General features: G+C 44.3%; 1 protein-coding gene across 2 annotated transcripts in view; it reads right to left on the reverse strand.

Annotated features, from left to right (window-relative positions):
- The window catches only part of PTPRE (protein tyrosine phosphatase receptor type E), a 91117-nt gene that overhangs the window by 63792 nt on the left and 330 nt on the right, over positions 1 to 26995 (reverse strand). The window contains exon 1 of one of the 2 annotated variants that reach the window (XM_054276817.1): positions 26689 to 26758. The exons of the other annotated variant lie outside the window; for it this stretch is intronic. The gene's annotated coding sequence lies outside the window, so the exon portion shown is untranslated. Of the gene's footprint in view, positions 1 to 26688; positions 26759 to 26995 lie in introns of those variants that run through there. 2 annotated transcript variants of the gene reach the window in all.

A 26995-nucleotide genomic window follows, 5' to 3' on the forward strand; every position in this document is an offset into this window, starting at 1 on the left:
TTTTGCTGTTCTACAGCTCTCCCTTAATATTTTTAATTTTTATTTAATATTCCTGGAGCACTTATTCCAAATCAATCAGCAGACAGCTTATCAAGGTAATTTTGATTCATTTTCAGTCCTTCAACTTAACTAGATGAGCCACATTTCAACAAGATTAAAACATTTTTTTTTCCCTTTATTTACCTCCTTTCCAGCTGATGCAGAGATGCCCAAGAGCTGCTGCCCCACAGGACCCATTTTTCCAGATCAGCTGAACTCTGCTGCCTGTCAGACTGGTCTTTGAGGAGAGACTGGCCCCAAAAAAAGGGGAGAGCTTTTTATAGAAGAAATTCAGATAGTGCAGCCCCCCAGTGAGGATGGAAAACCTGAATGCTGAATATTTTGCTTGTGGCTTTAACATGTGATAGAAGCTCACCCTGTGGATTCAGTGGAATAACCTGACAGGCCCTGGCCATGCTGTAACGCCAAATTCTTCCTCCTGTGACTGGAAAATAAATGCTCAGGCTGATCAATGATTGGCTGAAGCTGCAACAAAGTGAAATCCCCTCTCTTATTCACCAGAGAACCTGGCCACATATTTGTATCCTCGGAAATATCAGAGAAAATCTACTTGTGGCATTTTTACTGAAATATTTAAAATATATAAATATAAATATAAATATAAATATAAATATAAATATAAATATAAATATGGCACTTGGGGACGTGGGACAATGCTGCAGGAATGGCTGGACTGGATGACCTTACAGCACTTTCCCAACCTTATCAAGTCTGGGATTCCTAAATATTCCAATTGTGCCACATTCCTTTCCTGAAAGGCCACAAAAGAATCACACTTATGCTGAAAAATAAACTGGACAAAACAATGGGATTGTAACTCAGTTCTGGCTGGTTTTGCACCTGTTTCACTGTCTTAACTTTCTGGCCATATCACAGAACTAAGTTGCATTAAAAAAAAAAAAATATATATATGTATAGACAGAGTTATATCTATATTTTATATTTATATATATATGTACATGTGTATATAAGTATATATGTGTACATCTGTGGATAGATTTATATATATTTTTTTCATTGTATATTTTATGTTTTATAATATTGTATATTGCATGTTTTTTATATATATATTTATGTATTTTTATATTTATATATGTACATACATCTATATGTATATGTGTGTGCATATATGTATAGATTTCTATATATATATTTTTATATGTGTACATGTGTATATATGTGTGTGCATATAGGTACAGATTTTTACATATTTTTATATTTATATATATATGTATATATATATGTATATGTGTGTGTGCATATATATATATATATATATATATATATATATATATATTTTTTTTTGAAGTATGTATTTCTGGAGATTTAAAGTATGTATTTCTGTAGAGCAGAGAGCCAAGTCTAATCATCACCAAAATTCATGATTCATGGTCACTAAACTTAGGTCAACACCAAGTCAATCCTACTCTGTAAAAAAAGCACCTAAAAATCAGAACAGAACCCAAACCCACACAAAATGGAGCCAGGGTGGCTCCCAAGGGACCTTCTGTCCACAGGTCAAGTACAAACAAAGTGCTTTTGTAGAGGTGAAATTAAATCATAAACATCCTAATAAATTACCCCACTACGTCTGAACAGAACCTTTCCAACCAACTTAAAATCCTGAGAGATACCTCAAATTTTATTTCATGGAAAATTCTTTGGTGCTGCCACCCACTGATCCTTGAAATGTTGGTTTCCCTCTCCCACCCAGAGCTCTGATTCTTTCAGGAAACCAACTAAAGGCATTAACTAAAAATAAAAAGCAAACGAGATCAGCTTAAGCAGCTTCCTTAAAAAACATATCCTATTTCACAGCACGCTCATTAATGGAACAGAAGTGGTATTTTGATATCATGATTAAGAACAGCTCATTTTGAGCATCTTGCTCACCAGCAGATCAAGGCAATTAACTGGCAATTTGCTCACTAAATGACTTCCCAAGATGTGCTACTGAGATAAGGCAAAGCTCTTTTTAAAGTGACTTTGAGCCAGCACAAGATGGACCTGCAGGGAGTGTTTTTATAAACAATGTGCAAGTGGATTTTTCAGCAGTAAAAGAAAGCTTCTGCTTCAGGAGTAATGACAAGAAAATATTAATTTATGCGGAACAGCGAGACACTGGGGGGTTTTCTCCTTATTTCCCAAACTCTAACCACTATAAATAATGCTGTGATGAAGAACACATCCAAACCATCATTTTTAGAAAATATAAATCTGAATTTCTTGATTTCTTTGTATTTTAACCATGGGACACAGATGGGAGCTGAGAGGAGATAAATCCCTTTTCCTGCCCCAGCACTCAGTGCTTTTCCAGGGTTGCTTCACAAGGAGCTGTGCTGGCTCCTGGATGACAGAAATAAGAAATGCCATCCTGCAGGGGCTGGGAACAGGAGCAGTTTTTTGTTCTGCACTTTGGGCTAGAGCTCAGTTTGGTGTTCTCCATGACCTTCCTCCCCAGCTCAGCCCTCACCCTTCTCCTCCAGGCTGTTCTTCACATCCTCACCTTGAATTTGGCCCTGGCCAGCCCCAGGATGTGGATGTCCCTGTGCAGAGCATCCCTGCCCTGCAGCACAGCAACTGTCACCACATTTCCCTTCACAGAGAAAAGCAAGGCACAATTCTTCCCAAGAATATTTCTATAGAGTTTCACATTCTCTGAACCTCAGAGAAAGGAAAAACAATTCTTATCTCATTTACTGCTCCTGTGTTTTCACAAGTGGAATGCATGGTGGAAGGTTGTTTACCTGAAGGGAATTGGTGATTGGATTCTGGTGTGAGTGTTTTGATTCACTGACCAGTTGCATCCAGGTGTGTGTGGGGACTGTGGGCTGACAGTCACAAAAGACCGTGCAGTTGAGTGCTTGGCAGATTCAGTTTAGATTTAATATAACATAGTGTAATATAATATAGAATAATATACTATAATAAAGTAATTAATTAGCCTTCTGATAAGACAGAGTCTTCCTCATCATTCATCTCCTTCACTGGGGGCAAAAATACCTCCTAGAGCAGCTGCTGCCAGCCAGAGCCATCTGGCACCGTGCTGAGGCAGCACTGGGTCCCTCAGCCAGAGGTGCTGCTCTGCTCTGCTCCAAAATGCTGAGCAAAGAGCTCCTGGCAGGTTTGTCTGCACTCAGAGGACAGCCTGCCTGCAGGGTTTGCTCCTGCTGCAGCACACATTGGGTCTGGAGCGCCCTTGTTGGCAGTGATGGGGTGATATGTGATGGTTTCAGTTTGAAACCCGGTAGAAATACTGATTTCATGTCATGGTATTGGTTTGTTAATTTGAAATTTGGCTCATTTTGAGATGTCTCGGTTAATGCACTGAGGAGTGTGGTGGCTTTGGTGTTGGCTCATCACCAGTGTCCTCACTTCCTGCTGGGAGGCAGGATGAGCACAAAGGCAAAACAGGTTCAAAACTTTAAAAGGGTATAAAGAAAAATATATTAACAGTAACTAAAGAAAAAAGTAATAAGAATTAGAACAAAACCTTTAGAACACTTCTCCTCCCCCTACGTTTTCTTTCTCACTGACAACGTAAAGAAACAAAACTTAAAGTTTTTTTTAGCTTATTACCTCTAGAGGGTTATTACCTCTAGAATAGTCTTTGATGTTATCACTCCAAAGTCCTCAATGAGCTCCTGGAAGGTCAGGAACCTGCAGAACCGTGCCAAGTTGCAATATCTACCTCACACAAGCTTCCACAGACATGAGCTTATTTGGTAATCGTCTGCATAACAAAATAAATAATTTTTTAAGGGCCTGGGCCAACACAAACAGGAAGAAAACATTGTGTTCAGAGGTCAGGCTCTGCATGTTTTCCAGGATTTTGATGTCCTAAGGATGTTTGTTAGGATGTTTTGGATGCACACAGAATACAAAATCAGGACTATGTTAACCAACATCCAGCCCTTGTACTGAATATTTAAAAATCCCCAACAGAAATTGCTTTTTGATGAATATAAAAAGCTTTACAAGCCTCACTTATTCCAGCAGACTGCAATTGCTGATGTTTTGACCATTTGCCTCAAGCACTCGAGGGAGATGAACTTGCAAATGCCACCACAAGTCACTGCAGCAGAAATGCAAACAGCTCAGCCAGGATGCTCCCTGACAGGAGTGCAATTACATCCCAGAGAGACCACAGCCTCTCCTCAAAACATCAAATGAATACATAAATAAATAAATAAACAAACAAACAAACAAATAAATAAATGCTTGGATCCAGATTATTTGAGCCCCAAACGGCTTTTTAGTCCCCCTTTTCACCTTACACAAATTAATTGCTTCTACCATAAGGGCTGCAGGCCCTGCAAGAAACCTTCCAAGTGATTTTAAAACTGGTCACAGCACAGCTGAGCTTGGCAATGAGCTCTGGACACCGCTCAGGCCAATCTTCCATGAAAGCTGGGCTTCACTTTGGCTTTTCCAGGAACTGTCAAGCAAATTCATCAGTATTTTGTGAGTGTCTTTCAGAACAGTAATTATGAAAATGACTTTTGCTCCGTGCTCGTTAAGGAACTTCCTTTCCCACACGACTGAAATGACAGCACTGAGGCTCTCACTGCTCCTCCAGACTTGGGTGAACCCACAGAGGAGCTGCAAGAGGTGAAGCTGCTCCAGACCTGAGCTGGCCAAACCTTTCCTGTGTTATCCTGGGAATCTCCTCCCCTCACTTTTAAAACTCCAGGGAATACCGGTTTGGGGAAGCCTGGGAGGGTTTTATCAAGCTGGATAATGTACAGGAACTTCTCTTGTCCTGAAGCTGCACATCAGGACAGCAGGACGTGACTCAATGGGATTTCCACAACACTCATCTGGTGCTGACACCCTTCCCTGGGCAGCACCACACCAGAAATCCCAAGTTCCTGGAGATCCTAATTCACCCTGACACCACAGGGTGGTAGCACCACGACAGGGATGGAGAGCAGAGGGCTCTCACACATTTGGGGTCCCACTCAGCTGCCAGCTGGGGTGTTTGATGTTCCTCCAGGAACATCCAACCTTTCATTCATTCCTCCATTTCACCCAACCTCCCCAAAGTCACAAAATCCTCATTTCCAGGACAATAACAATTTGTGCTGGAGCTCCAGCTCCTTGCAGTCATTTCCCAGCATCTGGGCCGGATGAAACAATGGAACACAGAGATGCCACGCAGATGGCTTAAAAGTCATTTCAAACACCCAACTGTTGTGGGTTTTCACCACAAAGGCAGAAATTGGCTCTCAATAAAGCTGGGTGTGGATGGCTGCCGCCAACTCCATCATCCCAACAGCCTAAAATTCCACAAGAATCACCCTGAACACAGCCCCAAATTATGATTTACAGAGCAACAGAACACAGTGGTTCCAGAGATGGCTATAGCCATCTTTTTAATTTTTACTCAGTGTAAGAATCACTTAAAAATAAGAAAAAAAAATTAAAGGCCTGCCCAGTTTTACTTTCTAAGCATCATTTGTACTTTGAATGTAGAGCTTTTCCTACAGCCTAATGTATTTCTACATGGATTCTCAGGTCAAAGTCTGCAAGCATCTTCTCATTAGAAAAATGAGAATCCACTCCAGATCTGAAGCAAGATTCAACCATCAGCAATCTGTTCCAGGAGAGGACACAGCAGGGAGAAGAAGGAAGGAGACATTTTGCCTTGTGTGTCTCACTGAGGTTGTTCCAAACACTAGCTTTCAGCTAATCACCTGTATTGATCAGTTTTAGCAGAAAAGAACACTGAGAATTCATGGGTTTGATTGTAGAGCAAGAGATGAGCATGAGGTTTGGGAAATGAGGGTGGAACAAAACCAAACAAACCCCAAAGCCTCAAACTGAAACACCCAAGTGTTGCCCCAACCCTGGAAGTGTCCAAGGCCAGGCTGGACAGGGCTTGGAGCAACCTGGGATGGTGGAAGGTGTCCCTGCCCATGCAAATATTCCAACATTTCAAAGTTAAATCCCAAAAAACCCAAAATCTCGTGTTCTGCAAGTGCTGAGCACAGCCCTGTGCCCCCCTCCAAGGATCTCTGTGACCTCTCATGAGCAGCTCCTCCGCAGGAGCAAACACTGCTGCATTCATTTCGGGAACAAAAGGAGTACTATGGGAAAATCTGCTGCCCACAGTTCTGCTGGGACATCCTCAAAAAGAGCTTTTGCTTCCCCAAACTTCAGCAGGGGAATTTCAGACACCCTGCAAGCAAGCAGAAGTTTCAGGTTTTCTTCTTTGAGAGCAAAAGAGGCATTTTTTTATAAGACATAACTTTTTTAGGAAATAACCATCTTTATATTGTGCTTAAGGACTTTGTTCTGCTTTCCCCTCTTGAATATCAGGTATTAAAAACTCATGGCACAGTCCTTGAATTTCTACAACTGCCTGAAAGCACATGGGGAAATTGTGCCTCCAGCAGACTGAAGGGAGGGCTTAGAAAATGTGCCAGCCCTAAATCAGAGCTGTCCAAACTCACAGAACCGTGGAATTGTTTAGGTTGGAAAAACCCTCCAAGTCTCACCATGGTCCCCAAGGCCACCACTGCCCCCTGTCCCACATCCACAGGGTTTTTAAATCCCTCCAGGGATGGGGACTCCATCACTGCAAGGGCAGGAATTCCTTTCCATAAAGGAATTTTCCCAAGTACCCACCCCGAACCTCTCCTGGCACAACCTGAGGTCATTTCCTCTTGTGCTGCCCCTTGTTCCTTGGGACAACAGACCAACCCCTACCTCACAAGAGCATGAAAAAAATCTCAGAACCTCCTCTACCAGGATTTGTTCTTCTCCCAAAACAAGGATGTAGCGACTTTTCAAGGCTCTGGAAAAATTCCCTGCTCCCACCAGCCTCCCCCTCTCTGTTCTTCCTCTGCCACCTCAGCTGGGGCATCAAATTCACCCCTGAAACTGCATTTTCCATGATATTCCTTGGATTTTCTCAGGTTTCTGTGCTGATCCAGGGTTTATGCCTCAGCAAATACCCAACAAGAAAGAAAGCACCAGAAAAGTCCTTCAAAAAAAGGAAAAAAAAAACCTCTTTCTTCTCCTCCTCAATAGTTATTGTGAGGTACACAATTAAATTGCAGCAGTCTTATTTAGGAAAGTGTTATCTTCATTTTTTTAATATCTACGTTGCATTAAGGTCAACTATTTAAAAGATAATTAACATAACTATTTACTAGCTACGCAACACTCTCCATTTTAATCCATCATTTCCTTTCCATCAATTCCTGGGAATTTCAATAGGGAATTTCCCTTGGGAAATGCAATAGGTGCATTTCCTTTTTGAAAAAAAAGAAAAATAAAAAGGTATTTACGAGACTTTTTTTTTTTTTTCCAACTGAATGAGGTTGCAAAAACAAAGCCCTGGCTATTTAAATCTCATATCAGATAAGCTATTTATGGCAGGGCAATGTTTACACTTTGGACTACAACTCATTGAGAAGATGTACAGCAGCAGTGCTTGGAAAGCTGCTCTGTAATTGGGATCTGAGGCTCTAAAACAACCAAAAAAAAGGTAAAACTCTCCTTGATCCTCAGCTTCCAGGTGAAATCTCAGCACCACATGAATATGCAATTTGTATTTTATACACAGCATCACAAGTTTGTGAGGCGCCTCGGGACCTGTGAAGAAGGCACGGAATAAATGAAAATCATTTTAATTAAAAGCAAATTAAAGGGTCCTCTAATCCAGGCTGCAGCAGCAAATCCGTGGAGAGTTTTTAGGCTGAGGCTCCTTGAAGTTCCCTGGCTTCCAACCCTCCCTAATTCCACTTTCCTTCCCTGACTCCCCCCAAAGGAGGCTCGGAAACGGACGAGATCAGGTTTATTATGAAAATTCTGCTCCAGTTGCTAAAAAAAGCTTTTGCTCCAGTTTCTCAGTGGCCAGGGGCGCTGGCACCCTGGCAGAGCAAATAATAAAGGAATGACAAAAGCAACGTTTGTGCTCTCTGCAGGGGGAAAGAAGAGATAAAATTCCATTTTAGCCTTTGAAGAAGTCGTTTCAGCACTGATTAGGAAAGTTGGAGTTCTCCTCCTCGACAGGAGCCTTTGGAAATGCAGCTCAAAAAAATCAACTAAGTAACCAAGAAGGGAAATGTTATCACAGGAATGGCTTCAGATTAGAGAAGCCACAAGGAAGGAGAATGTAGAAAACTAAAATGAAATTATCACTGTGCTCTTTTTCACTGCTGTTCCTGAATCAGAAGGATGTTACTGAGAAAATCTCCCTGGTTTTTTCCCCCTGCCTGTCCCCAGCTCACCGTTGCCAATCCAATAAATTCCAGAATGAATTTACGAACGCTCCCAAAAATAAACAGGAAGCTAAACCCAGTCATAGTGTTTATTTCTGTCTAAAAGGCATTTTAATATGTATTTATCTCCTTAAATAACTGAATTCCTCTGCTACGAGGAAAAAAAAGCCCACAAAAATCTCAACCTTGAGGGAAAGAATCCAAACAACTGAACAAGAAGAACAGGGAAAAAAAAGAGAAAAAAATGGGCAAAACGCCTGGAGAAACTCTGCTTTGATTTTGACACATGGGAATAAATGGGAAAAAAAATATTCAGCTAACCCTTCTTTTAATCAAAACATCTTCCATCTCGTGTGCAAATTTCAACAGCTGAGAAAGCATCCTACTCAATCTCCCCAAAGTGGTGTCAGCATGTTTTATGTAAATACTGCTTAACAAGGGATGGGTGTTTGCAGCAAACATTCTGAGCTCTGCTCTAGGAGCTCTGGATGCACCTCTGGATCAGAGCAATTGGAATTCTGGAGAGGAAAACAGGAGAGGTGCACACAGGAAAGGTTTTTTTTTCCTGTAAATAGTCAGGATGTGTTTGTTAATGAGGAGTTTTCAGTGGTTATTTAATAAATTAACAGGAGGAAAACTCGGTGACTCAGCTTAGCATCAATCTGTGGGCACAGAACATATTAGGAACAACCTTAAAAGTCTGGAAATAAATTGGATTTGGTGACACTGTCACCCTGAAAGGGACCTGGGACCAGGGCAGCTCCCTGGGACAGAGCTGGGCCACAACAGGACCAGCTCCTGCTCTCCAAGGGGACACCCAGGGAAAGCAGCAAATTCCTGTCCGAATTTGGGGTTTGGGCAATGCCCCACCTGCACAAGGGCACTGCTGGCACTGCTCCCCCAGCCCTGTGCCCTCCTCTTCGCACTGACCCAGCAAAAATGGGAATTTATTCTTCTGCTCTGCTTCTGAGCTTTTGTATTCACGGGCACCTACAGATACTGGGGCACCACTTGGGATGAGGCCACATGAACCACCCCACAGCCATCTACAGCACCTCATGGCAATCCCATAACCATCTAAACCATCCTACAACCCTCTAAACCACCCCACAGCCATCTACAGCACCCCATGGCAATCCCATAAACATCTAAACCACCCCACAGCCATCTACAGCACCCCATGGCAATCCCATAACCATCTAAACCACCCCAGGGCAATCCCATAACCATCTCAACCATCCCACAGCCATCTACAGCACCTCATGGCAATCCCATAAACATCTAAACCACCCCATGGCAATCCCATAACCATCTAAACCACCTCATGGCAATCCCATAACCATCTAAACCATCCTACAACCCTCTAAACCACCCCACAGCCATCTACAGCACCCCTGGGCAATCCCATAAACATCTAAACCACCCCACAGCCATCTACAGCACCTCATGGCAATCCCATAAACATCTAAACCATCCCGTGGCAATCCCATAACCATCTAAACCACCCCAGGGCAATCCCATAACCATCTCAACCATCCCACAGCCATCTACAGCACCCCATGGCAATCCCATAACCATCTAAACCACCCCAGGGCAATCCCATAACCATCTAAACCATCCCACAGCCATGTACAACACCTCATGGCAATCCCATAACCATCTAAACCATCCCACAACCCTCTAAACCACCCCAGGACCGTGTACAGGATCTCATGGCAATCCCATAACCATCTAAACCACTCCACAGCCATCTGCAGCAACTCATGGCAATCCCATAAACATCTAAACCACCTCATGACCATCTAAGCCACTCCACAACCATCTGAAAGATCCCACAGCCACCTAAAACACCCAATAGCCACCCCATAGCCATCTAAACCACCTCATAATAACCTAAAAGAGCTCATAACGACCTAAGACACCCCATAACCACCTTGTAATGATCTAAAACACCCCACAGACAGCCCATAACCATGTAAACCACCTCATAGCAATCTGCAACACCCAGCAGCTGCCTCATAAGGATCTAAACCACCCCAAAGCCATATAAAGCACCCCAGAGACATCCAAGAGGCATCTGAAACACCCCATAAACATCATAGAACATGTCACAGCCACAGCAAACCAATCTAAAATACCCCATAGTCATCTAAAACATCCTAAAAGCCATCTAAAACACCTCATAGTCCCCTAAAACACCCCACAATCATCCCACAGCCACCTAAACCACCCCATACTCATCTAAAACACCCTAAAAGACATTTAAAACACCACATAGTCCCCTAAAACACCCTATAACCATCCTATAACCCTTTAAAGCATCCCAAAGCTATCTAAAACACCCCATAGCCACCCCTTAGCCATCTAAAACACCCTAAAAGCCATCTAAAACACCTCATAGTCTCCTAAAACACCCCATAACCACCCCACAGCCATCTAAAACACCTCAGAGTCTGCTAAAACACCCCATAACCATGCCATAACCCTCTAAAGCACCCCATAGGCACCTAAAACACCACATAACCACCCCAAAGGCACCTGAAACACCACAAAGCCACCTAAAACACCCCACAGCATTAGGGAAATGTTCTTTCACTGTCACACAGAGCAGGCACAGCTCCCAGCACTGGAAAAACCAGCGTGCAGCACGTGCAGGAGTACAAACAGCACAAAAACAATCACAAAGATGAAAGGATTTCTGTTTTCCAACCTTCCTATCCCATCCCCTCCCCTCCCTCTGCAGCTGAGAACTCCCTCAGCCACCCTGCACCAGCGTTTGCTGTGCCAGGCCAGGAGAATATCTGGGTTAAAAGAAATAAATTCATTTTAAAGTGAGGATGGCAAAAGCCCTGCAGAAGGAAACATTTCCCTGATGGGATTTACGACCTGAAAAAAATGTTCTGCATCCTCAGAGAGCAGCAGCTCAGGGGCACGGATAAGTAGCTGAGAACAGGCAAAAACCTGTTAACAATTTCTGGAAGACAGAATTCTTCTGGAAGAAGACACTGACATAACCACAACATCCTTCACTCACACAGAGCAGCAGCAGCTCATTTATTTCAGATCTGTCTCCTCTGGTTAGTTTTTAACTTGTCATGTCTAAAATCTCTGTCCCATCCTGGTTCAAGGGGACACAAGGGAAGACAAACAGAGCAGGCAGGGATGGGTGAGGCAGCCCCTGATGGAGCCAGGCAAGGGCAGGTCCTGCTCCATCCCCACCTGCAGCTCAAGGAGGGCACAGACTGCACAAAACTTTGCCCAGTGTGAGGGAACAGCAGCACAAACCCCCTTGCACAGACTTCCCAATAATTTTGCCCAGTGTGATGGAACAGAATCACAAACCCCCTTGCACACACTTCCCAATAATTTTGCCCAGTGTGATGGAACAGAATCACAAACCCCCTCGCACAGACTTCAATAATTTTGCCCAGTGTGAGGGACAGCAGCACAAACCCCCTTCCCACCCTGCTGCAGCCTGGGATCCACATCAGATCCCTGGTAAGAGTGAATTTCCTTCAATTCCCCCTTCCACATCCCACATAAAGCAACTCCACTCCACCAGCAGCAGAGTCTGTGTTCAATATGATTAAAGGATGCATTTTTCCATCAGCTGGAGCCACAGACAAGCTGTTCCCAAAGCGATAACACCAGGCTGGGGATGGCAATTCCTATTTTCACTCTGCTCAGAATGTTATCAGCGTGGAGGAAAGGGAACTTCCAGATAAGCACATACAATCTCTGCTGCCTGAGGCACTGAGCTTTATCTCGGGGGTTTCTCACAATCACACACCTCAGCTGCAGGAAACATCTGAGGATTGCCCTCATCTCCATCCTGCCAGCCCCTCCTCAGCCCCAGCCATTCCAGGATCCACCAGCAGGACTCAAGGAGCTCTTCTGTCACTTTGTGATGAGCAGGAGATGAGACTTCCCCCCCCCACAATTGTCAATTTTCATTACCCAAGTCCTGTGATGCCAAGTTCACCCACAGCCTTTTCTTCCTTTAGTTTTTAGGATGAACACGATGTGAATAAAAGATTCTCTGCCTTCCAACTTCCCATACTGAGCCCAGTGGAGAGGACTTGTCCTTGGAGAGGTGCACAGGAAGGAGGGCAGCATCCTCCAGAGGTGCTCTGAGGAGCAGAAATGGGTTCCAAGTTTGTTTTCTGTAACACTGAGAGGATAAATTAAAAGTTGCTGCCCTCAGGGAGCATTTCTTGTTTGTATTACATAAAATTTCCTTCCTTTGAAGATTTTGGCTATGTCCTACAGGGATTTGACCTTTTTACTTGGATGCTGCTTATCCTAAGACCTTCCTGCAGAAGCCAGCCCAACAATTTGTCCAGTGTGGGAGATGAAAACTCAGATTTGTATCAATTTCTGCTTATTTCAGCCATTCTACAGTACAATGATCCAGAAAGAAATGGTGAATTCCATTCTTCCTTAAGTCCTTATTCCTGCTGGCTCCAGGAGCACTCAGATGTTCCTGTTCAAAGGCTGGATAAACAGCCAGAAATCCAGATGCAAAACAAAAACTACCAGTGGGAGGCTGAAACAAAAATGGATACAACTCCTCACAAAAACACAAAACTCTCACTGTTCTGCAAATACGGAGGACGAAGGAGCTGTAAAACTCCAACCTGAAACACAAAACCTGTCAGAACCCTGGATGCTGAGAATTTTAAACTTTCTGTGCTGAAGGGCACAGACCCACAAGAAAATACTCAATTTGACCGGAGGCCGTGGAGAAGCTTCCAAAATGGAATGATAGCACTGGGATTGTGGGTGTGGATTTTGAATAGAAGTGTGTAATATCACATGGGGGAAAACTTAGAGTTTAAGGGTTTAGAATATAGCAAATATATGGGGAAAGATGGGGATTTTAGGGCAGAGGCTGGTCCTTCTTCTTCACTTTCTTCTCCATGGGTTTGGGGCGTATTTTATAATTGGACAGAAAAGTCTAATTGCAGACTCTGAGTGATTAGTTATTGGGTTAAAAGTGAAAATAATTTAGGTGTCATTTCTTAATTGGACAGTTAGCCATTTTGTAATTGTTAGAATGCTGTAGAACTCACAACTTGTAAAATAGAAAAGAAATAATAAAACACCTGAGTCTGAACATGACCTTTCCTCTCAAGTGCCTTCAACCTCGACAGAAGAAGAAAAAAGAAGGCAAGAACCAGCAAAAATGGACATGGGAAAATCTTCAGAGAGCTCCAGGAGCTGCTCAGGGCTGAGGATGACAACAAGGGCAGTGATTCCTGTCACCTGCAGACCGCCAGGACTTCCAGTGCATGACACATTTTTACAGAGAAGTCCACAAATGACAGGGATTTAGTCTAGAAGCAGACTGGGTTCTCCATATGGGAGAAATGGAAAATGGATTTTTAGAAGATTTTCAGAGCTTGACAGAAGGTTCACATAGTATATATCTGTATGTAAACTCTGAGATAAGAAATACTAACTTAAAAATTTTATAAAATAGGATAGACATTGTTGAGAGAGAAATGAACCTGAACCAAGTTTTAAAGGGTGGCCTTATTTATAAGACTAGATATTTTAGAGAAATAGAACTATGTAAGATACATTGTAATAAGACTCACATAGAGTGATTTCATGTAATTAACTTTAAAGCAGTTACAACACCGTGTAACCGGCTAATTAACCAAGAAACACTTATTATGTAATGTAACTAAAAAATAGTTAACTGCTAATTGCAATAGTGTAAATTATAACATCTGTATTGTCTCACCCTTCACATAAAACAGAAAAGGAAATTAAAGTTTTTAAAACACCTCTCAGTTGCCTCGTCTCTAAGTCAGGAAAAGGCTGAATCCAACATCCAGAGGCTCCCACTCCTTCAGTGGTGGAGAGTTATGGCCAGCTTTTGGCACAGGCTCTGTTTCTCCACAAAGAAAACACCCTCGGTGACTTTGCTGTTTCTGAAAGGCTCAAATAACAGAGCCTGTCTTTCAGATGAACTTTTCCCTCAAAGCCTGGTGGTCAGATGTGCCTACCCAGATGGATTCAGCGATGAACAACACAGAGCTGGGAATTCAGCAGCTCAGAAAGGTCTCGGATGCTTTTGGGCAGCTACAGCTGCTCTGGGCACAGCACCCAAGGCCTTCCTGAGCTGATGGATGCCCAGCTTGGAATTATGGAAAGGTTTGAGTTGGAAGGGACCTCAAACATCATCCCCTTCCACCCCTGCCATGGCAGGGACACCTCCCACTGTCCCAGGTGCTCCCAGCCCAATGTCCAGCCTGGCCTTGGGCACTGCCAGGGATCCAGGGGCAGCCACAGCTGCTCTGGGCACCTGTGCCAAGGCCTCAAAGCCAAGAATCCCTTCCCAATATCCAATCCAAATCAACCCTCTTCCAAGTTAAAGCCATTCCCTGTGTCCTGTCTTTCCATCCCTTGTCCCCAGTCCCTCTCCAGCTCTCCGGGAGCCCTGCAAGGGGCTCTGAGCTCTCTTTGGAGCCTTCTCCTCTCCAGGCGAGCACCCCCAGCTCTCCCAGCCCGGCTCCAGCCCTCAGAGCACCTCCACAGCCTCCTCTGGATCACTCCAGCAGCTCCACATCCCTACCCATAACTGCTTCATTCCAACTCCATGAATTATTTCACAATTACAGCAACACAGAGTAAATATTTTATCCCAAGACCAGCACAAGCCTTGCTGAACTGGAGCTGCACAGCCTCAGTTGGCTCCTGGTGGGTCCTCGTGGGCCACGGGCAGCTGAGGTCAGCTCAGCAAGAACATGCAACACATTTGTTCCTTTTGTTCTGCACAAACACCAGGACAGGACAGCAAAATGAAAGCCAGCAGAACTGTCCTTTTCAATGCTCACAGTAAACACGTTATTGGAGACATCAGTGGCCAGAAGGTCTCTCCCAAAGAGAGGAGCAGAAAATGAGGCGTGACAAGGCATAGGCACAGCCCACCCACAGACACACTGCTCAGCATTCCCTGCGAGAAAACTGCTCCTTCTCCTGGAAAACAGCCTCAGAAAACTCCCCAGATCTGCTCAATTAAACCAGGCTGGAGGGAAATCCAAGTGCTTTTCCTTGAGGCTGTAGCGAGGGATCCCTGCCTGCTCCAGGGCATGCACTAACACCAAAGTGCATTTAAAATAAAGCCTTGACAGGAACACTGAGGAGAAATTTGCTGACATTATGAGAGGGTGAAAGGAGGAATAATTTGGATTTGGATCTCTGGATCACTGTGGTGGTGTTCACAGGGGTCCCAGGATGAGAGAAGAGACGAGGATCTGACTCCATGTTTCAGAAGGCTGATTTATTATCTTATGATATATAATATATTAAAACTATACTAAAAGAATAGAAGAAAGGACTTCATCAGAAGGCTGGCTAAGAATAGAAAGGAATGGAATGATAATAAAATCTTGTGACTGACCAGAGAGTCTGAGCCAGCTGGGCTGTGATTGGCCATTAATTAGAAACAACCCCATGAGACCAATCCCAGATGCACCTGTTGCATCCCACAGCAGCAGATAACCATTGTTTGCATTTTGTTCCTGAGGCCTCCCAGCTTCTCAGGAGGAAAAATCCTAAGGAAAGGATTTTCCATAAAACATGTCTTGTGACAGATCACAAAGCCAGGATATAATTTTAGGCCCCTCCAGGATCCAGGATTTTGAAGATTCCTCATCCATTCAGATCCAAGTGGAAGGTCTGAAAGAGGTTTTAAACACTTGATCCTACCTGGCCAAAAGCTCATGGACAAACACTCAACACTCCCAAAATAAGGAAAATCCCCAAAATAAGGAAAGCTAGTGATCCACTTGGAATTTTCTTATCCTGCCCAGGGCATCAGGTCAGATATATTAAAGGCTATTTAAAAATAAAATGCAGTGGGAGCATCCCAGAGGCCCTATAACAATATCCTTTCTCCATTGTCTAGACTTTGTTTGCTTGGAAACAAAGCACACAGATGATTTTAGCATTCCAGAAATTTATAAACAGGGGATGCCTTGTTTCCTACAGAAAGCCACATCAGCAGAACTGTGTTTAATACCTGCTTGCACAATTTGGGAAAAATGAGACAAATAAAAAGCTCTCAAGGAATCCAGGAACAAACAAAATGGGCTGTGGGGATTCTGCACAGAGAAATCCTCTTTTTGGGACCCAACAACACCAGGGCATTGCTGCCATAAACACAAATCTTGCTCAATTATTTAAATTTGATCATAATTAAAATAAATTTCAAAAAATCCAAGTAAAGAAACACACCAACACTACTGCCCCAAAGACCCCAAAATTCATTTTACTACAACAATTACCGACTGCCGCTATTTACTATCCTGATACAAGCAGAATGAACTCTGCATTTACCATGCCTCAGGCTTGAAGCTATTTTAAGGAGCCGTTATTTCCCAAATTCCTATTGCAAAACATCCCGTGTTGCAATTAGACAAGAGTTACAGCTTTCAAATGCTCTGATCAAAGAGCAACGACATGATGCAATTGTTTAGATGTTTCCAGGGAGACTTAAAAAGCCAGAAAACACCTGGTGGTTTTAAGAGGTCCTCATGGGAGTTCTTAAACACAGAGCTGGAAATTACACAAATGCCTCTGTGGTTTCTGAGTGTTTTCAGCCTTGCAAATTAACAGAATCTCTTTAATACCTTTGATATTTATTAGCTCCTGCTGCAAACCCCTAAGCAGCAAATCCCTGATGCCACCAATTCTGCAAATGCATTGCTGCCTGTGATACTGCTAAGCTGCATCACTCTAATTATTGATCTGAGGGGCTGAAAGCAGCTTGAAAAGTTCCTTTTCTGCCTGAAATCGCATTATTTTGCCATGTTTACATTGCACAGACACAATTCATCAATGCATGCAGACCTATATAAAATTATAATAACTATAATATATAATAACAACTATATTATGTATAACTACTATAATATACAATAGCTATAATATACAATAGCTATAATATACAATAGCTATAATATACAATAGCTATAATGTAATATATAACTATAGTATATAACAACAATAACATAATAGTTATATATATAACTATAATAAAAACACCAATACTACACAAAATTTAAAAAAAAAGCATCATGCCCTCCTGAAATACTGAGATTAAGTAAAAAAATAAACCTCAAATCCATAAAACACAACCCAAAATCCAAGAAATGTCATCACCTGCCTTGGTCTAGGGAAGAGGGGACATCCCTATGCTCCTGCCCTGCCCTTCCCAGGATGGAACAAGTCCCTGCTGAATGGGCTCATTTCCCCCTTGGGCTTTGTTGCTTCTGTCCTGAGGAAAATTCCAGTTTCCCTGCAGGGATAAAGGTTCCTGTGAGCCCCGAGGCAGCGCCCATGAATGGCTGCAGTGTTCAGTGCCAGAGCCAGTCATGCTCCCCCAAACAATTGGTGTTTGTGGTCCTCAGGCAGCAGCCCACTGGGCGTCAACAAAGGGCTGGCATCACCTTGGGGAGAAAAGTTCAAGAGAAATACAATATTTTCCCTAAAATCCATCTTTTTAGTTTCATATCTTCTCCAAAAATCCATCTTTTTAGTTTCATATTTTCTCCAAAAATCCACCTTTTTTATTTCACGTTTTCTCCATAAATCCGCCATTTTTTTTGTTGCATACTTTCTCTAAAAATCCACTTTTTTGTTTCACATTTTCTCCAAAAATCTCCCCTTTTTCTTTTTCATCCTCACACATCAAAGCAACTCAACAACCATCACCAAAGCCATGGTGGGTCTCAAAATGAAAAGCAGGTGGGAAATGAGCTTAACTAAGTGAAAGCTACAACTCAGCCTCACTCAAGTCATTAAAAAATGAGGGCAGATCTTGCTCTGAAAATCAATTTTTATGGCAAAGTCTTTTATGCACATAGAGTCACACGTGCAAGGTGTGTTCTGTGCTCAGGGTCTGATTATTCCCAGCAGAAATTCAAAGCCCATCGCCCTCACCAGCTCTGAATTCCTCCCTGGAGCTGGGAAGGGAGGAGCAGAGATGGATCCTCCAAACCTTGTCCTTCAGGTGGGATTTTCATCCCCACTCACTTCAATTCCTGCTTGTCCCCATCCTGCCTTTCCCAAAACCTCTGCTCCCCCACAAAGTCACTGAAACCCAACTGGCTGAGGTTTCACTGCTAATCAAACCCCCAAATCCTACCTTGCTTTGTTCCCACTCAAACCATCCAAGGACTTTCTGTAACCATTGTTATTTGTACAGATATCACACCTTAAAAACATTTTCCTGTATTTTGTCTTGCTCTGTTGGCTTTGATTCCTTTCTTTTGGTGGTAAGAGTCAATTTCTTTGTGTAGACATAAATATGGGAAATGGACATTACCCAACACTGAAACTCTACCAGTTTATCTCCTAAACTCCTTTCCCCCATCAGAGAGAGTAAATCAAATATCTTTGAATAATAAAAAGGTCATTTAAGATGGTTAAAGTATCCAAAGCACTGCTGGATGGACACAAAACAGCCCAAGACATGAGTTTATGCTCAGCTTCAGGAGAGTGATAGAAGGCACTGAATTTGAATTTCAAATACATCTAAATTCAGGAAAAATTCAAAATTGTTAAAAACCATTTACCACACTTCTGAAACAAAATAATGCCCAGCTGTGGCTGCATTTCTGGCTGAAAATTGGTGTGTCCCTCCCCCAGCCCTGCACAGCTGGGCACAGCTCTGCAGACGCTCTCTGCCAGGACAGCTCCTGCTCTGCTCCTTTCCCACGCCCCAGAGCTGCTTCCCATGACAGCTCCCACTGCAGCCCTTGGAATGAGGGGAAAACCCCTCAGGGATGGCCTGGCCAGCCTCAAATCCCATCCCAGGAAAAGTGCACAGAGCAAAACTGCCCTGGAAGAGCCCGGGCAGCAGCAGCAACCTGCAGGGATTAACTCTGAAAACAGGAACGTGCAGCTCTGCTCACACAGAAAGGGCTCCAAGGATTTTCCAAGGAAATTATTCAAGTTTCTTCCTCGGGAAGTTCTGGTAAATGAGGCTACATTTCAAGGGTAAATAGTTTGATGCAGTGCAGCAGCTCTGGAACTTCTTCAGGACAAATTACAGCTCGAGTTACACATGCACAAAACTGATAAATAACTTGGGCAGTTCGCAGTCAGAGATCCCGTCTTGAGGGGCCCAAAACTGACCCCAGGATTTGAGGGTCCTGCTTGAAAAATGCCCCATTATGACAGAAATTATCTCAACACCACAAGCTCCTAAGTCTACTTCTAATAGTTCAAACTCTGTAATGTAAATAGGTCATTATTTAAATATAGTTCCCTGTTTCCACCTTTTCCTTTCCTCTCTGCCTTCCCAGAAATATTTAAGTCTCTACAACTTCCTCTCCCCCCACTTCTGCCAGGAACCAGTGCTGGAGTGGGAGGTTTGCCTGTGGAAAACACATTAGAATTAAGTGCTGGATCTGTGGCCTTGAAATGTGCCCTCAGCTGAGTTTTTAATTTGGGCTTTTCAAGATTGATCAGCACACGTGTAATTTTAAAGCAATCTGAAGCAGCAAGGTGGGGAGTTTGACTTAAAATTAATGAGCTTTTGACATCTGCAAACAAAATGATAACGTGAACCCATTTAAACTCAGGCTTGTGTTTAACAGGGAAAGCATCTATCATCTTAACATGGTTACACAAAGGCTTTGCTGCTGCCATCCTAAAGCTGTTCCACACCATCCTGCTCTCAGCAGCAATTTGCAAACTTTGTTGTATCAGATTAGTACAAAGACAGGCTGCAGATCAATTAATATCATTGAATAATTAAATGTTTTAAGTGACATTCTGCAGCATGATTGAAGACATTCATGAAACCCAAATTTAAATTAATCAGACTCAGTCCCTGAGACAGCTAAACCCACAGAACATGAGGTGCAAGCATGATTTATGGCTTGTTTAAATCAGGATTTTACTGCTCAGGGAAGGCCCAGCACTGCAGCTCCAGCAATGCACAGAATATTCCAGCAGAAACCAACACTGGGAATGCAAAGGAAAATAAATCCTCCAAGGACAACCAGCAGAGATGACAAGATTAAAGGGCAAAAGACAATCAGGACGGAATTTAGCAAAAGAAACAGTGCACAGGGTGAGGGAAGGGTTAGGAGTGAAAACTGCAGCTGAGGAATTACAGCTCTTGCTAAAGAAATATTTACAGCTCCTGTATCAAATATCCTGCAAACCAGAGAGCCTGCAAACAGGAATTTTCATCGTTGCCTTCAAGTTGTGATCAGCCTGCCTTTCATTTACCAGAGTTAGACTTTATTTTGGACAAAAAAATTCCATCCAAAGAACCAAGGGAGGTAAGAAATGACAGGAGCAAACGCCAAGATCAAAGCAGGCGTGGTGCGAAGCTCATGGAGCTTGGTCCCACCTTTGGGAACTCACAGACAGGACAGCAGCAGCCCCTGGGGCACCTGTGGGGTTCTGGACCTCAGACAGGGAAGCATCAACTCTTAAAACCGACCCAAAGTCAAGCACTTCATCCCAATCCTCACAACCAACCCACATCCTCACCCCAACCCAATCACCCCGCAGCCTTGCAGAAGATAAGAGATTTCAGGATTACAAATTTCCCTGGGTGGCTGCTGTTCATAAGAGCCAGGAGAGAACTGGTTTTTCTTATAGAGACATCTCCATAACATTAATAAGAACTTCTCTCCCTCAGAAAACAAAAGAAAGACTATTCTAGAAGTAATAAACTGACTAACGTTTTGTTTCCTTACATTGTCAGCGAGAAAGAAAAAAGTTGTGGGGGGAAGAAAAGTGTTCTGGAAGTTTTGTTCTAATTTGAATTACTTTCTTTTAATTATTGCTAATAATATTTTCTTTATGATCTTTTAAAATTCTGAGCCTACTTTGCCTTTCCCCTAATCCTACCTCACAACAAAATGTGAGTACATGAATTATTAACCAGCACTGAACCCCCACACTCATTGCTGTGCAGGAAAGGGGGGTTTGGAACCACGGAGTTCCCAGCTCATCCCAGTCTGGCTCAACCAAAATTGCTCTGCAGGTCTCCAGGGGCCTCTGGGATGAACCACAGTTCCCTCCAGAATTTATTCCAGGGGAAAGAGATGGATTTTGGTGGAAGGGAAGAAAACTCAAACCCACAGCAATTAAGGGAACTCCCAACCAGCAGCAAACCTGGAATTGATGGAGCTCAGGAGGGTGAGATCTTGCCATGGAGGCGCAGTTGGGTATTCCATTCTAAATTATTTTCTCCACAGCAACAAAACCTACAATGTTAGAGGTTTATCCTCCAGCTGCCCTGATTATTGTCCCTTGATCTCTTAGAAGTGACATGAGTAACACACTTTTCACTTCTTCCCTTGCAAATCTGTTATTTGCTCTCTTTAAAATTCATTGTCCTACTAAACCAAAGCCTTCCCAAGCCCTCATTCTCCCCGATTCTTGCTGCTGCATCCCTGTTTGTGTGTTATCTGCAGGAACAGCTGCCCTTGGCACAGCTCCTTCCAGCTGCTGGGGCATCCTCACGCCCCTGTGGGAAAGAGCTGCCTCCTCCCAAGACAGAAACCCCAGAATTGTCACTGCTATCGCTCAGATATTTTTTTTAGTTTATGTCTCATCTCACTTCTGCCTGATTTACAGTTGTGTTTTTGTCAGACCTCTCATTCTTACCAAAAAAACTCTTGCCGTACATTAGAAAAAAGAAATCTCAGCTAAGACAACTTTTCAGGACTGAGCACTTTTTCCTTTTTACAGAGGGGATAAAAGTGATAGAAAACCCAGAAGTGAGTTGTTGTACATTTCCCAGTGACAATCCACCACCACTGCAAGCAACAAACTAATCCTGCACATTTCTCCCCAGTTTCATTCCTCCCCTCAGCCAGGAAACACCTTTGGACACAGGCAGAGCTCTGTGAGCAGATCTGACTTTGCCAGTTCAGCACTGAGTCAGTGCCAGCAGCCAAAGGGGAAAGGGCATTTTTGGGGCAGGGGATGTCACTGGTGAGGCATCCTCTGCAGGAAACACAGAGGGTTTGGGCAGGCAGAGGGATATCAGGAATTATTATTATTATTATTATTATTATTATTATTATTATTATTATTCCTGCAGCAAGTCTGCTGAACGTGCCTTAAAAATACACTCCATGATGTGAATAACTCAAAATTAAATCCTGTACAAACACTCCTACAGAATGCTGCTGCTGCTGAGCTCCTCCTAATCGCTGCCTTCTCAGTGTCTCATTGCAGCTCTGGCTTACACAAGTATTTAAATGTATTTGTACAACACACCTGAAGAGATATCAACATTTCAGCAAGAAGTTTGGAATAAATACAGGCAGGGTTTTTTTTTATTTTACTATTAACACTTAGAGCATTTGGGATTGTGCAATTCAGATCAGACAGGACAAAAACAACACCAGGATGAAAGCCTGTGCAGAAAGGCACAATGACTGAAAACCACAAGGTTAGAGTTGAAAAAGATGCAGAAATCCTGCACAGAGCATGCACTCCTCATTCAGCCCAAATTCTGCTGCATCACATCACAAATCAGCTCAAGCAACGCCCAAATCATTCCCTGAGCCAGCTCTGAGCCCAGAACACCACAGGCACATCCAGGGGAGCCATAAATGCTCCACCAAGACCACACAACTCCAAACTCCTTCATAATTCATGGAGCCAATTCTCAGCACTTCCCATGCTGGGCACAGAACGAGATTGCAGCTTGCAGAGGGATTTTCTGCCATTAATATTGCAGCAGGAGATCAATAATGAAATGCCCAGCAAGGAGCAGAGAGGTGCTCGCTGCGGCCACGCAAACAGCATCCCCCAGCTCTGCCTGCTCTGCTGCTGCTGCCCAGCCTGCAGGGATGATGGAAAAGTGCAGCCTCCTTCAAAAACTGCAGCCTCCTCCTCCAAAAAACTGCAGGCTCCCTGGGAAAAATGCAGCCTCCTGCAAAAAACTGCAGCCTCCACCCCAAAATACCTGGGGCCTCTCCCTGGGAAAAATGCAGCCTCCCCCAGAAAAACTGCAGCCCGCTTTCCCCCAGAAAACTTCAGCCTCCCCCTAAAAAAACCTGCAGCCTCTCCCCAGGCAAAATGCAACCTCCCCCAAAAATCTGCAGCGTCACCTTCCAAAATAAACTGCAGCCTCACCCTCCCCCCAAAAAATTTGCGTCCTCCCCCCCAAAAAATCTGAAGGCTCCCAGGGAAAAATGCAGCCTCCCCCAATAAAACTGCAGCCTCCCTGAAAAAAACCTGCAGCCTCCCCTAGGGAAAATTGTGGCCTCCCAACAAAAAACCCTGCAGCCTCTCTCCAGGAAAAATGCAGCCTCCACCCCAAAAAATCCACAGCTTCCTCCCCAAAAAATCCACAGCTTCCTCCCCAAAAAATCCACAGCTTCCTCCCCAAAAAATCCACAGCCTCCCCCCCAAAAAACCTGCAGCCTCCCCCCCAAAAAACCTGCAGCCTTCCTAGGAAAAATGCCGCCTCCCCCCAGAAAAAACCTGCAGCCTCCCCCCCCAGATAAATTTCAGCCTCCCCAGGGGTGCTGGATGAGGAGCAAGTGCCAGAGCTGGAGTCTGATTCAGCAAAGCCAACCCCATTGTGCTGTTTATAAAGGAAATGTGGTCCCTTTCTGGCAGCCCCCTGCAATAAGGATGGAATTGCAGCTCCTACCCAAAACATCTGTTTCCAGCCTCTTCTCCTGAGAAATGCTCATTGCATGTCCAGATGCAAAATAATTCACTTTACAGCCCATTTAAAGGAAGCTTTTCTCCACCAAAACATCACCATTCACTGATGACACCACACAGGGGATCTCCAGCCCTGCCATAAATCCACGCTGAGGAATATTTTGGAAACAAGAGACTGAAACACAACATCACATTCACAAAATGCCACCATCATTCCCAGGAGGGAGCAGCACAACCCTCAGGTTCCCCAGAATTGAACCATTTTCCTGCACAAGCTCCCACTCCTCCAGCAAGGGCTCTGTGTGCTCCCAGCAGCACGACAAACAATTCATTTCTCCTTGGGATCTCCCTGCTTTTCCTCCTCCACAGCATTCCATGCTTGCTCTTCTTTATTTTCCACTGCTCCAAAACCTTGAACAAATTTTCCTGGCACCACCAGGCATGAAGAACATGAACACTCTGCTGATAACAAGAGCTGGAGAGGGGCTTTTGATAAGGGCTTGGAGTGACAGGACAAGGGGGAAAGGCTTTAAACTGAAGGAGGGGACATTTAGCTGGGATATTGGGAAGGAATTGTTCCCTGGGAGGGTGGGCAGGCCCTGGCACAGGTGCCCAGAGCAGTGTGGCTGTCCCTGGATCCCTGGCAGTGCCAAGGCCAGGCTGGAGCCCCTGGGACAGTGGGAGGTGTCCCTGCCATGGCAGGGGTGGCACTGGAGGGATTTGAGGTCCCTTCCAAGCCAAACCCTTCTGTGTGTGTGTAACATGTGGATCTGGCTCTCAGAAAGCACCAAGGACATCTGTGACAGGGCACGATCTCTCTGACTTCCTCCAGCTCTATTTCACACTCCTGGCAGTTTGTCAAGCCCCGTCCACTCGTTTTTCTTCACAAAACCTCTTAAATGAGTGAGAGAAAGGTCACCCAGCCAGCAGCCAGAGCCCTGCTGGATCACACACTGAAACCAGCCCAGTTAATAACAGAGCTCCAGAAACCCCACTCAGTTAATAACAGAGCTCTGCAGCTTTGGCCATGACACCAGCAGCTCCAGAAACCCAACAAACTCCAAAATCCTTTCCACCTTCCTGAGAAGGTGCAGAGCCCACTCTGGGCAAGGCAAGGAGCAGCTCTGCCCCAGCCCCACCTGTGTGGGACAGGGGGGTTTCACAGAGATATTGAATCCTTTTCCATCTTCCCATGATTTCAGCCCACACAGCATACTCCTGACACCAGGCAGGAGCTGGGAATGCCATGGAGGGCGAGGGAAGGAGAATAAGATTAAAAAAATTCAGGCATTCCAGACAACTCTCTATGAAAAGCCAGCCCTTACTCAGAGATGAAAAACCTCGGCTGAGTTTGTTAACAGATAAATAACTATAAACATGTGAGGCAGAAAACCAGAAAAAATTCAAAATACAAACACACAGGACCCAAATGTGCTAAAATGTGCTAAAATTCCCCATGTAGCACCCGAGGAGAAATCCTGCAGCCCAACCAGCCCCAGCACCCTGCTTTAGGTACAGCAAGAAGTCTGGGATTATTAAAGGTGCCAGCAAAGCTTTCAAAGCAATAATTCAGTTTTGCTCAGTGCCTGGGAGAATCCCTGCATTTCAGGAACACGGAGCACAGCGATCCCTTTCCTTGGGAGCACAGCAAACACACCAAACACTACGCCCACACCATTTTGTTTCTCACATTCTTTTCTTTCCCTTCTTCTCGCACATTTCTGAGCTCCCTCCGCACATTTCAGCTCGTCCTGGCACTTGAGAAAAGCAATGTTTTCAGCTGAACTGGCTGTGCTGGGAGCATCCATCACCCCGCAGGTGATTCTGCATCCACACCAGCACTGTCCCCTCCTCCTGGGGACCTCAGCCTGCTTGTCCCACTCCATCCCTGCTCTCCCCAGTGCCACCCCCCAAACCCCACAGACTGCCCCATAAACGCCTCGTTACCCCCCTTATTCCAAGCCCAAATTCCACCTGATTAAGACCAAGCAGGTCTCCCCAAACCACCTAAAATTTCCCACTCTAAGCTTAACTGGTTTCATTTACCCCCCTTAACTCCAGGTGGGGGATAACATCCCTCGAGCATGAGGAAAGTGCATTTTATCCACATTTAAATCTCTTCTAAACTACGCCCAGCTTCCAGCTGAATGTCATTAGTTTCCATCAGAAGTTACTTTATTTATTTATTTATTTACAAGCTCCAAACGCAGCACGGACAGAAGGTACAACTGTAACTCACTTTAAAATTTTTTTTTTCAATTCTCTGCATCCTTATTTCTACTTTCCACGGATTATAACATCTAAGGGGAAAAAAAAAAAAACCTCAAAAATGAAAAGCTCGATAAGCACTGCCTTTTCTTTCAGCTCAGCAGTGTCTACCCCATCCAAATCAGACACAGACAGCTACACAGCTGAACACACAGAAAATCACTTCACGATATGGAAATAAGCCACATGGAGAGGAACCTCCCTGAAAAATTGGGAGAAACGCAGGAGACAGCCTTGCACAATCAGCAAACACGGTTCCATCCCACAGCAAATACCCGTTAACCCTTTCCACAATGCCGCGAGTAAAGGGAAAAATAAAATCCCGTAATGGGAAGCAGTGAAAAGCCACGTGAAAGCCAACTAAAAAATAGAACAGATGGAAATAGAGGGAGTTTAAACAACACCAGCTTTGAGCGTGGGAGACCACAAGAGTTCCTCTGCAGCCACCGGTCCCGCTCACCTGAACGCGGCCCCGCTCACTCCAGGAGGGGCTGGGTGGGAACCGAGGGCAGAAAATCGCTTTTAAAGGCGCAGCTCAGGGGCCAGCCCCATCCCGGGAGCGGGGCAGGGCCCGGGGAGCACACCTGGGGGGATGCGCGGGGATCGCCAGGGATAGCCAGCGATGTCCGGGGATGCCCAGGGAAAAGAAGAGATGCCCAGGGATGTCCAAGGATAGCCAGGGATATTCAGGGATGCGCGGGGATGTCCAGGGATGCCAAGTGATATCCAGGGATGCCCAGGGACAAGGATGCCCAGGGATATTCAGG

The sequence above is a fragment of the Melozone crissalis genome, unplaced genomic scaffold, assembly GCF_028551555.1.
Source record: "Melozone crissalis strain CALT ecotype California unplaced genomic scaffold, PUWL_Pcris_2 ptg000019l_1, whole genome shotgun sequence".
In the NCBI taxonomy this organism is placed as follows: domain Eukaryota; kingdom Metazoa; phylum Chordata; class Aves; order Passeriformes; family Passerellidae; genus Melozone; species Melozone crissalis.